Below are 10,367 nucleotides of genomic sequence, written 5' to 3' on the forward strand. Positions count from 1 at the left end.
GTATAGATACGACAATTGTTTCACGACTGTATTGTTTACAGACTATTGTCGTTTTAAGTATTCTGATAGAGGGCTCTGTCTCTCTGACGTTTTAAATTATTGATGGAGGGCTCTGTTTCTGTCGTTTTAAGTAATCTGACAGAGGGCTCTGTCGTTTTAACTAATCTAATAGAGGGCTCTGTCTCTGTCGTTTTAACTAATCTGATAGAGGGCTTTGTCGTTTTAAGTAATCTAATAGAGGGCTCCATCGTTTTAAGTAATCTAATAGAGGGCTCTGTCGTTTTAAATAATCTGATAGAGGGCTCTGTCTCTGTTGTTTTAACTAATCTGATAGAGGGCTCTGACTCTGTCGTTTTTAAGTAATCAGACAGAGGGCTCTATCTCTGTCGTTTTAACGAATCTAACAGAGGGCTATGTCTCTATCGTTTTAAGTAATCTGACAGAGGGCTCTGTCTCTGTCGTTTTTAATGAGAGAAGACCTATGTTATCCTTACTATGTCATAGTTCCCACTAATGAGTGAGGGCTTATATGTCATATCCTTAACATGTCATAATCTCCATTAATGAGTGAGGACCTTTGTTATTCTTACCACGTCATAAATCCCATTAAGTAAGAGCTAAGGGGCGTGGCGCAGTGGTTAGTGTACTCAGACCGTGAATCCAAGAAACCGTGGTTTGCGACCCGTTGCAGCAAAAAAAAACAACTAAAAAAAAAAAAACGCTACTTACGTCAAAGCCGTGAGTGCTCTGTAAGAGTGACAGTCATATAATACTTGTCAATTAGACAATGAATTGTCCAAGAGTTAGCTGTATATACTGTTGACAAGCTGCCTTCCCACCCAGTATATCAGCGGTAAGTCTGAGGGCTCACAACGCTAAAAATCGGGATTCGATACCCGTCATAGGCAAACCACAGATAGTCCTGTTGTGTAGCTTTGTGCTTAACACTAAACAAACCTTGTAGTTGATTATTTCAAAGCTAGAGGCGCTGTACTTTTCTCTAAAATTGTGAAACAAGCGAACATGACGACGACTTCATCGGGACGTGGTCGGGTGAAGTATGAAAAATTCCACCTCTTCCTCCCCCCTGCACGGATGTTTTATTGTACTGGTTAAATGATGAACATTACATAAATGAGGGTGCTGATGTCACTTTAAAGTCACTGCGTATTTTCAATACCCCTATCAGGGACATGTCCATCATTTGCACTGGTTTACACTTTGCTGTATTAGTCCCATATACTCTAGTGCTCGTTAATTGTGTACCATATCCTATATGTATTTACATATATATATACCCTTTTTAGTACATGATATATACGCTACATAAATCATACATTAGGTAAGTCTAGCAGTAGGTGTCTGATTATTAAACTATTAATGTACGTGATAATTCAACAAGTGAACGATGTGTTTAGAAGTCTGTCATAAAGTGGGTGTACATTGTGGGAGAAACGGGTACTTGTTGAACGTGGGACTTTGTATGCACTTGTGACTTTTGTTTGTATTTTATTTGTCGATATGTTGATCCTACCGAACAGACTTATTCTATCGCTGGTCGTATGTATCGTTTGTATGTCTTCGGGATGTTGTTGGGCCTGTCTCATTTCCGGACAGATTTCTAAACTGGTTTACTCGTCTCCAGGTTTTGTTTCTCATTTCATATGTGAAACAGGACGTAACTTGAGTATCAGTTCCCCTTCACAAGTCCATGAACATATGTGAAACACGATATAACTTGAACATCAATTCCCCTTCACAAGTCCATGAATATATGTGAAACAGGACGTAACTTGAACATCAGTTCCCCTTCACAAGTCCATGAATATATGTGAAACAGGATATAACTTGAACATCAATTCTCCTTCACAAGTCCATGAACATATGTGAAACAGGACGTAACTTGAACATCAGTTCCCTTTCTCAAGTCCATGAACATATGTGAAACAGGACGTAACTTGAATATCAGTTCCCCTTCACAAGTCCATGAACGTATGTGAAACAGGACGTAACTTGAACATCAATTCCCCTTCACAAGTCCATGAACATATGTGAAACAGGATGTAACTAGAACATCAGTTCCCCTTCACAAGTCCATGAACATATGTGAAACAGGACGTAACTTGAACATCAGTTCCCCTTCACAAGTCCATGAATATATGTGAAACAGGACGTAACTAGAACATCACTTCCCCTTCACAAGTCCATGAACATATGTGAAACAGGACGTAACTTGAACATCAGTTCCCCTTCACAAGTCCATGAACATATGTGAAACAGGACGTAACTTGAACATCAGTTCCCCTTCACAAGTCCATGAACATATGTGAAACAGGACGTAACTTGAACATTAGTTCCCTTTCTCAAGTCCATGAACATATGTGAAACAGGACGTAACTTAAACATCAGTTCCCCTTCCCAAGTCCAGGAACATATGAACCAAAATAACCACAGTTATCCTGAACAGAATGTCACAGTATTAAAACATGAACGTGACATTAACAGAAGAGAAATCAGAGAAGCTTTAGTAACAAAATCAAACAATCCCAAATTTAACAAATACACAGGTTCGTTTATATATACGGCTTTGATCGTTATTTCTCCAGATATTCCTAATTTGATGGAAATAATTTCGCTCAATATTTCCACATTTTCATGTTTATTCACTTTTTTTTTTCTGTTCAGCCATAAATATATAATCTATTAATTCACGTGGATTGATATGCACGTGTATAAGTAACCACTATCAGTTATACAATTTAAATACATCGTTAGATTCGGTAACAAGGAACCCAGTTTTGTAGAAAGTAAAAGTTTGGGTAATGATGAAAACATAAGTGTACAACGTTTCGACAAGATTATGTCACGACGGTTTATATTTTGTACCTGATGATGACTTAATCTTGCCGAAACGTTGTGCATTTATAATTTCACCATTACCCATTCAAGCAGTCTCCAAACTTTTATACTGTTAGATTGTTGAATGTTGATTTAAATACTAAAACCTTCTTTACTGTTAAGCCCTCACCCCCAGTGGCTTTGATACTCGTATACAGTATAGATAGCTTTGTACTTTATTACAAACAAACAAACCTTAAAGTTCAAACTTGTGTACTTGAGAATGATTGTACCAGTGATCGAAATGTCTTAGCTGTTCTAAACAAATATTAATCCTTACTGTAAAAGCTATAACTTCCATAATTAAGCTTGTGTGAGCTTAATTCGAAGAAATGGAAATTATGGTTTTAGCTAAGCCTATTTTTAATGAATTATAAATGCGACTAAAACAAACAAAACTGTAACGTAGACCTTACTTTGTCCTTGAAAAATAAGCAGAAGTTTAATAAGAGAGTAATAAATCTTTACTTTATTTTGAACATAAAATTTTGAATATTTTTCTCTAAAATTGTTATATATGTTTGTTTGAAAAAAAAAATTAAACTTCCACCATTGAATAAGACTAGATTTCTAAATAGTTGAAAGCAAATACGATTAAATATGTATTCGTTATTGTAAAATTCTAATGGATTTTGTTTTCATAAAATTATCAAATTATACTTTCGATTAAGCAATAGTAGCCCAAGAGTTAAACTATAAATTTTGTTGACTAGTCAACAGTTCAAAATTAGGGACAGCTATACCCTTGAGTAGGTGTGCGTGAAAATTTCAGAAGTAATAAACACGAATTTAATTATACGTATTGTCTTTCTTCCTGACTTTAAACAAAGAATTTTCAAAGTATGTTTCGTGTCCAACATGTGTTCCAGGCTGTGACTGTTAGCCTGGTGGTTCATTTAGGTTTTCAGAACTGGAGGTGGGACAAATTTTTGGTTAACTGATGTTAAGATCTCATATCTTTGCCAAAAATTCGATGATATTTCTCTTTCAACGTTCAGGTTGTTTGATATACAAGATTTAAAATCAGGATTTGGTACGATGTCTGAGAAACAGAAGCCAAACTGATAAGAACGCTTTTATTTCTTCGTCGAATTCGTAGGTGATTTGAATTCCAGTAGGTGCTTTTAATGATTTATCTTGAAATATTGCCAACTTTCTTCAAATAAGAAATAACAAAGTGGGTTTCAGAAAGAGCATTACTTCTGTGAATAGTGCAGTGTAAAGTCGAATAACCCACCTCGTTAAAACTTGTCTTATTAGCAGTAATTACTGGCCAGCCTTTCAGTTCAGGTGGTTTCAAATTCCGAGAACTAATAGTGGCGACATCTCCCGGAGAACCCCAGAATCTTTACCATGTAGTTGAAACATGAAATGCTGTTTCCCTACAGTTCTAGGATTTGACTAATTTCAGTATCCCAAAATTCTATTTTGGTTAGCATGATAATTATTTTATACACTGTAAGACGGTAAAAAGAAAAGACCAAGGGAGACAGAGCCCTCTATCCGATTACTTAAAACGACAGAGTCCTCTATTAGATTACTTAAAACGACAAAGCCCTCTATCAGATTAGTTAAAACGACAGAGCCCTCTAATAGATTAGTTAAAACGACAGAGCCCTCTATCAGAATACTTAAAACGACTCATGCCACTTCAACCCCAATATATCGATTCCCTGTCCCGAATTAGAGAAAAAACCAATAATAACAATAAAATGTTGCACCATATAAACTGTTTGTTACGAGAATATAAACCAATTCGTAATGTGGATTTTTTTATTTTTTTTTACTTTCATGTAATTTCAAGTAGTTTCAACTAGTTTCACGTTCTTTCAATTTCATCCCAAAAACTTGAGTGTATATCCACAGCCGACGAGGCCTTTCGCCCAAAGCCAGCGCTCATTAGTTAGGCTGGTATACGACGCCGTATGTCTCACCAGTTGCTTGAACAACGCCTGTTATGCTGTAATTTGTCTGATTTCTTACACATCAGAATTTGGTTGGCGAATTGAATTATTAAAGAGTTATGTATTTAAGAAGAGAAAAACGATCTGTGCTCTGCCCGCCACGGTATCGAAACCCGGTTTCTAGCGTTGTTATTCATACAGTCATGAACGCTGAAGATAAACAAACTGAACAGTAAAATTTTATTTTTTATTTTGAGAGCATTTAGCTGTTAACCATTTTTTACTATTTTCGTAGCAATACTGATTTTTGTTTGTTTGTTGGTAAGCGCAAAGCTTCAGGATGGGTTTTATGTGCTGTGCCCATCGCGGGAATCGAAACCCGATCTTTAAAGTTATAAGACCTCAGACTTACCAATGAGCCACCTTGGGGTGGGTAGGAGGGTGCTTTTCTAAATCCCGTCATCCGCCATTAGATGAGTAACACCACCTGGTGGATATATTTTTAAAGTTTTTCCCATTTGGTCTCGTAAAGTCATCTGTTGGTTTTACCTTTTCTTAGCGTGGCTCCTGAGCACAACTAAAGTACTTTGGTACTTTCTCTTTTTAGGTCCGAAACCGCTTACGTCCGTTGGGGCACCTTAGATGCCGATGCATATTTACCATCACCTTTCCAGGTAGCCGTCCCTAATTTTGCAATGATAGACTATAGGGAAGGCAGCTGGTCAACACCACCCACCGTCAACTCTTGCACTATTGTTTCACCAACGAGTAGTGAGATTGACTGTGAGTTTATAACGCTCCCACGGTTGATAGGGTGAGTTTGTATTCGGCGATTCGAACCCGTGACTCACAGGTTGCGAGTCGAGCACCCCAATTACCCTTTGGTTTAATTTTCTGGTAGTTTGGTACTTAACCATAAAATAGTTTGTTGGTCTTATCTTAACGTACTCTTTGTTTTTTTCTAACAACACTGTACTGATGTATAATATTTTGTCGCTTAAGCACAAAGATGCACAATGAGATATTGTGCTGTACTAATCGCAGGAATCGAAACTTGAATTTCAGCGTTATAAAGCCCTCGAGACATTGGGGGAGGTTGATGCAAAGATTAACATATAAATAATATTCTTGATGTTGTTATTGTTGGTTTTTAGCCCAAAGCTATCTGCGCTCTGTCCATCGCAGGGAATCGAACATCGGATTTTTTGTTTGGAGACTTAATCTTTGACCCACACCGTATTGTTGATAACCGTATTCTTAGGTTTCCGTTTCAGTGGCAGTAATTCGAAATATTAATGTTTTTGTTTTACTTTTTTCGTGTGTGTGACTCTTATGTTATTAAACTCCATGTAACCAACGAAATCTAAAACTACAGGCACTTTATCTTTAAGCTTTAAAATGTCACCTCGATAATTTTAGGGCTATAATATACACGCATTAGTTTTCATCAGTCATTTTCTCCGCGTGCTCCCAAATCTTATAATTTCACACGCACAACGCTTGACTAACAAAGTGTGGCTTTTTTTTAGTGTCATGTCACGTTTTTCTCAAAGAAGGAATTCATATCTGCAACGTAACAAGACATTTTAGCAATTATAGCGGTTCGCCATTGAAGACATTCATGTGCGCTTAATATAGGACCAGCTACAGACATATAGATACCGACTGTAGGAAATTGTGATAAACTGTTATTCATAAGTAACACAACTTGGTATATTAGAACTACGTTTATACATATATATATATATAAAGCAAGCCAGTTCATCCCACGCCTATTGGTAAGAGTCAACTATAAATATAGAATAGTTCTCATGTTTTAATTCTCAAATTTTGTGTTTTTGGCCACTCCCGTTTCCTTTGGGCGAGCTTAAAGTTTAAGGACTTATAACTCTAAAGTTCGGGGTTCGATTCCCCGTGGTGGACGGAGTGCCGATAGGCCATTATGAACCTTTGTGCTAATACAAACAGAAAACAGATAGCTGTTCCCTCTAGCGATTTCCGCATGAAAATGTACATTTCGTCTGTGATGATTAATCTCTTTGGCGCGCTCTTGTGCACCTTCAGGAAACACTACTCTAACGTTTCTTGTTCCCCTCTCCCCCTCCCCCAGTGACTCAGCAGTAAGTAGAGGCTTATAACACTAAAACCGGGTTTCAGTACTGGTGTTTAATTACAGAAGTAAAATGACATGCAAAGCTACAGATGTGTTAACATTTGGAAGTACAACATACGATTATCGTCATAAACCGGGTTTCGATACCCGTGGTGGGCAGAGCACAGATTGTGTAGCTTTGAGCTTAACTTCAAACAAACAAACAAACAGCTTGGGTCAGCTAACCAACTATATCCAGTCAAGCTCAATATAATGGTGATGTTTATTTAATATTTATGGCTTACTAAATGTAATTTGTTGAATATACAGACACACTTGCTAAATGTGGTTTGTTGAATATACAGACACACTTACTAAATGTAATTTGTTGAATATACAGACACACTTGCTAAATGTGGTTTGTTGAATATACAGACACACTTACTAAATGTGGTTTGTTGAATATACATACACACTTACTAAATGTGGTTTGTTGAATATACATACACTTGCTAAATGTGGTTTGTTGAATATACAGACACACTTACTAAATGTGATTTGTTGAATATACAGACACACTTGCTAAATGTGGTTTGTTGAATATACAGACACACTTACTAAATGTGGTTTAGTCTTACACTGCTAAATTAGGGTCGGCTAGCGCAGATAGTCCTCATGTAGCTTTGCACGAAATCCATAACAAACAAACAAACAAGAGACCACACAGCCCCCCCCCCCAGTAGCACAGCGGTATATATGCGGACTCACAACGCTAGAATCCGGGTTTCGATACCCGTGGTGAGCAGAGCACAGATAGCCCATTGTGTAGCTTTGTGCTTAACTTCAAAAACAAAACAGAGACCACACAACAGATTATGAACAAATAAACTTTTCTTATGAATGTATATGTTAAAGAAGAACGAGAATGAAGTGGAGTGACGTAAAATACAAAAACCAAGAGTATATAATATTGAAAAAAAAAAGATTTTTGAATAATTTGGCACTTGGCCCACTTCTCATAATTTATCTGTATCTTCTCTCGCTTTTCTGGTGATTTAGTTTTATACTAAAATATGCCTAATTATTTGTGATAGTTAAAAAATAACAAAACAACATTTAGGACTATATGAAAAACAAACCTTTAAAACCCTAGCTCTTTCGACAGATGTAACTGTCTTCAGGGATCTTGTCACTTCCGGTTTAAATCTTACAACTTTACTAAACTTCTGTATTTCATTTATTACGTATTAATTATAAAAGATCATTCTATTCTAGTATTAAAAAAAAAAAACGTGTAACGGATGCGTCATTACAATAGTGACGCTCATATTTCACTATTCGATCAGATTAGCCCAACAGTTGGCAGTGGATATTTTTGGGCTTGTTGCCTTTCCTCTAGCTTATCAATTCAAATTAGGAACGGTTTTTGCAGGTAGGCGTTGTGTAAATTTTCAAAGTGAAGATACAACGTTGGAAGTCACAGGTAGCAGTAATATTTAATATATACATTTCATACCCCGGCGGGGGCCCAACATGGCCTGGTGGTTAGGGCACTCGACTCCCCGTCCCACCAAACATGCTCGCCTTTTCAGCCGTGGGGGCGTTATAATGTGACGGTCAATCCCACTAATCGTTGGTAAATTAGGGTCGGCTAGAGCAGATAGTCCTCGTGTACCTTTGCGCGAAATTCAAAACAAGCAAACAAACAATTTGTTAAAACCTGTCCTCCCTCTGGCAGTTTCATAATTCAGGACGGCAGTAGATGGCGTTAGTAGCTTTGCCATAAGACGTGAGTATAGATTACATCAACATTTGAAATATCCATACGTGCTATCATCAAGTGTAGTTTATGAGATGTGTTTATTACACATCAAAAGGGTAGGAATCTGTGTTCGAGAGTACGCTAATCGTTTGGTATGCAAGCATTCTAAAACAGTCATTAAAGATTCATGCAAACACTAAAACCAGACACGGCCCTGATGTCTCGTATTTATCAAGACATCAAAGTCACTAATATAACAACTGTTCAACAAGTCGCAAGCTTCGAATCAGATATTACTAACCTTCCCAGGCAGCTTCAGGACGACATAAATAAAGTTCAGTAAATCACCGAGTTGGTTTTATGAATAACCTTAATGTCTAAATAATAAAGATTTATATTCTGCTAAATCCCACAAGGAAAAATTTCAACTAGGAAAATAATCAAAGGTCTTTCTGTATGTAATCGGTGAAAAATGGTTTTTACAGGGACGTCTGAATAACAAATACAGTGGATATGTAATAACATTGCGACCTAATTTACCGAATTCCACAAGAACAAAGTATCTTTGTATATATACACGCAAAAATCAATTCAAAGTTTATATTTCGGTGTTTCAAAAACGCCCAAATGTAGTAATAAATTTCATTTTTGTGTTTTCAGACTACCCGAGCATAATAGACTTAGTGTTGAATATTCATTTATTTTTATTGTAATTGAATCTTGGGAATGAAAAAGTTGCTTTAGTATTTTGATATGTTTTTTTTTTTAGTTATTTTTAAAACACCATATAGTAACCTAAATTAATTGAGGTGTTTGAATAATATTATGCCCTTGCGCCTAATTATGCGACACTACACAGCGGACCAACTGTTGAACGATTATATTAGATTTCTTCACCAAGGGTAAAATTGAAATTATGATCTGTGACGTAGAGGCCTAACGCTTTTCTTGATTGGCCGTGTCCTCTGCTTTGGGCTGTAGTTTCGCCTATTCAAGGTTCATTTCGACTCTCAATCTGAGGGTCGCGGGTTGGAATCCCCGTCTCACCACACATGCTCGCCCTTTCAGCCGTAGGGGCGTTATAATGTGACAGTCAACCCTACTATTCGTTGGTAAAAGAGTAGCCCAAGAGTTGGCGGTGGGTGGTGATAACTAGCTGCCTTCCCTCTAGTCTTACACTGCTAAATTAAAGACGGCTAGCGCAGATAGCCCTCAAAACAAACAAACAAACAAAGTTCATTAGCACAGCTTGGGTGCCCCCCCCCCCCAGTGGCACAGCTGTATGTCTGCGGACTTACAAGTGTGTCTGTATATTCAACAAACCACATTTAGCAAGTGTATGTATATTCAACAAACCACATTTAGTAAGTGTGTCTGTATATTCAACAAACCACATTTAGTAAGTGTCTGTATATTCAACAAACCACATTTAGTAAGTGTATGTATATTCAACAAACCACATTTAGTAAGTGTGTCTGTATATTCAACAAACCACATTTAGTAAGTGTGTCTGTATATATATTCAACAAACCACATTTAGTAACTGTATCTGTATATTCAACAAATTACATTTAGTAAGTGTGTCTGTATATTCAACAAACCACATTTAGTAAGTGTGTCTGTATATTCAACAAACCACCTTGAGGGTTGTATGGACTCTGAAAGCAAAAGGTATAAACAGAGTTAGGGAAATTCTATAAGTCGATATGTG

General features: G+C 36.9%; 1 long non-coding RNA gene across 1 annotated transcript in view; it reads left to right on the top strand.

The window, feature by feature from the left end:
• LOC111089368 overlaps window positions 1-6,729 on the top strand; it is a 10,607-nt gene extending 3,878 nt beyond the window's left edge. Inside the window, exons 2-4 of the long non-coding RNA XR_002613648.1 lie at window positions 5,410-5,620; window positions 6,332-6,337; window positions 6,676-6,729. This is a non-coding gene — a long non-coding RNA (uncharacterized LOC111089368). The remainder of the gene's footprint in view (window positions 1-5,409; window positions 5,621-6,331; window positions 6,338-6,675) is intronic.
• Window positions 6,730-10,367: the final 3,638 nt, after the last annotated feature.

This window comes from Limulus polyphemus, unplaced genomic scaffold, assembly GCF_000517525.1.
Source record: "Limulus polyphemus unplaced genomic scaffold, Limulus_polyphemus-2.1.2 Scaffold6033, whole genome shotgun sequence".
NCBI classification, from domain to species: Eukaryota; Metazoa; Arthropoda; class Merostomata; order Xiphosura; family Limulidae; genus Limulus; species Limulus polyphemus.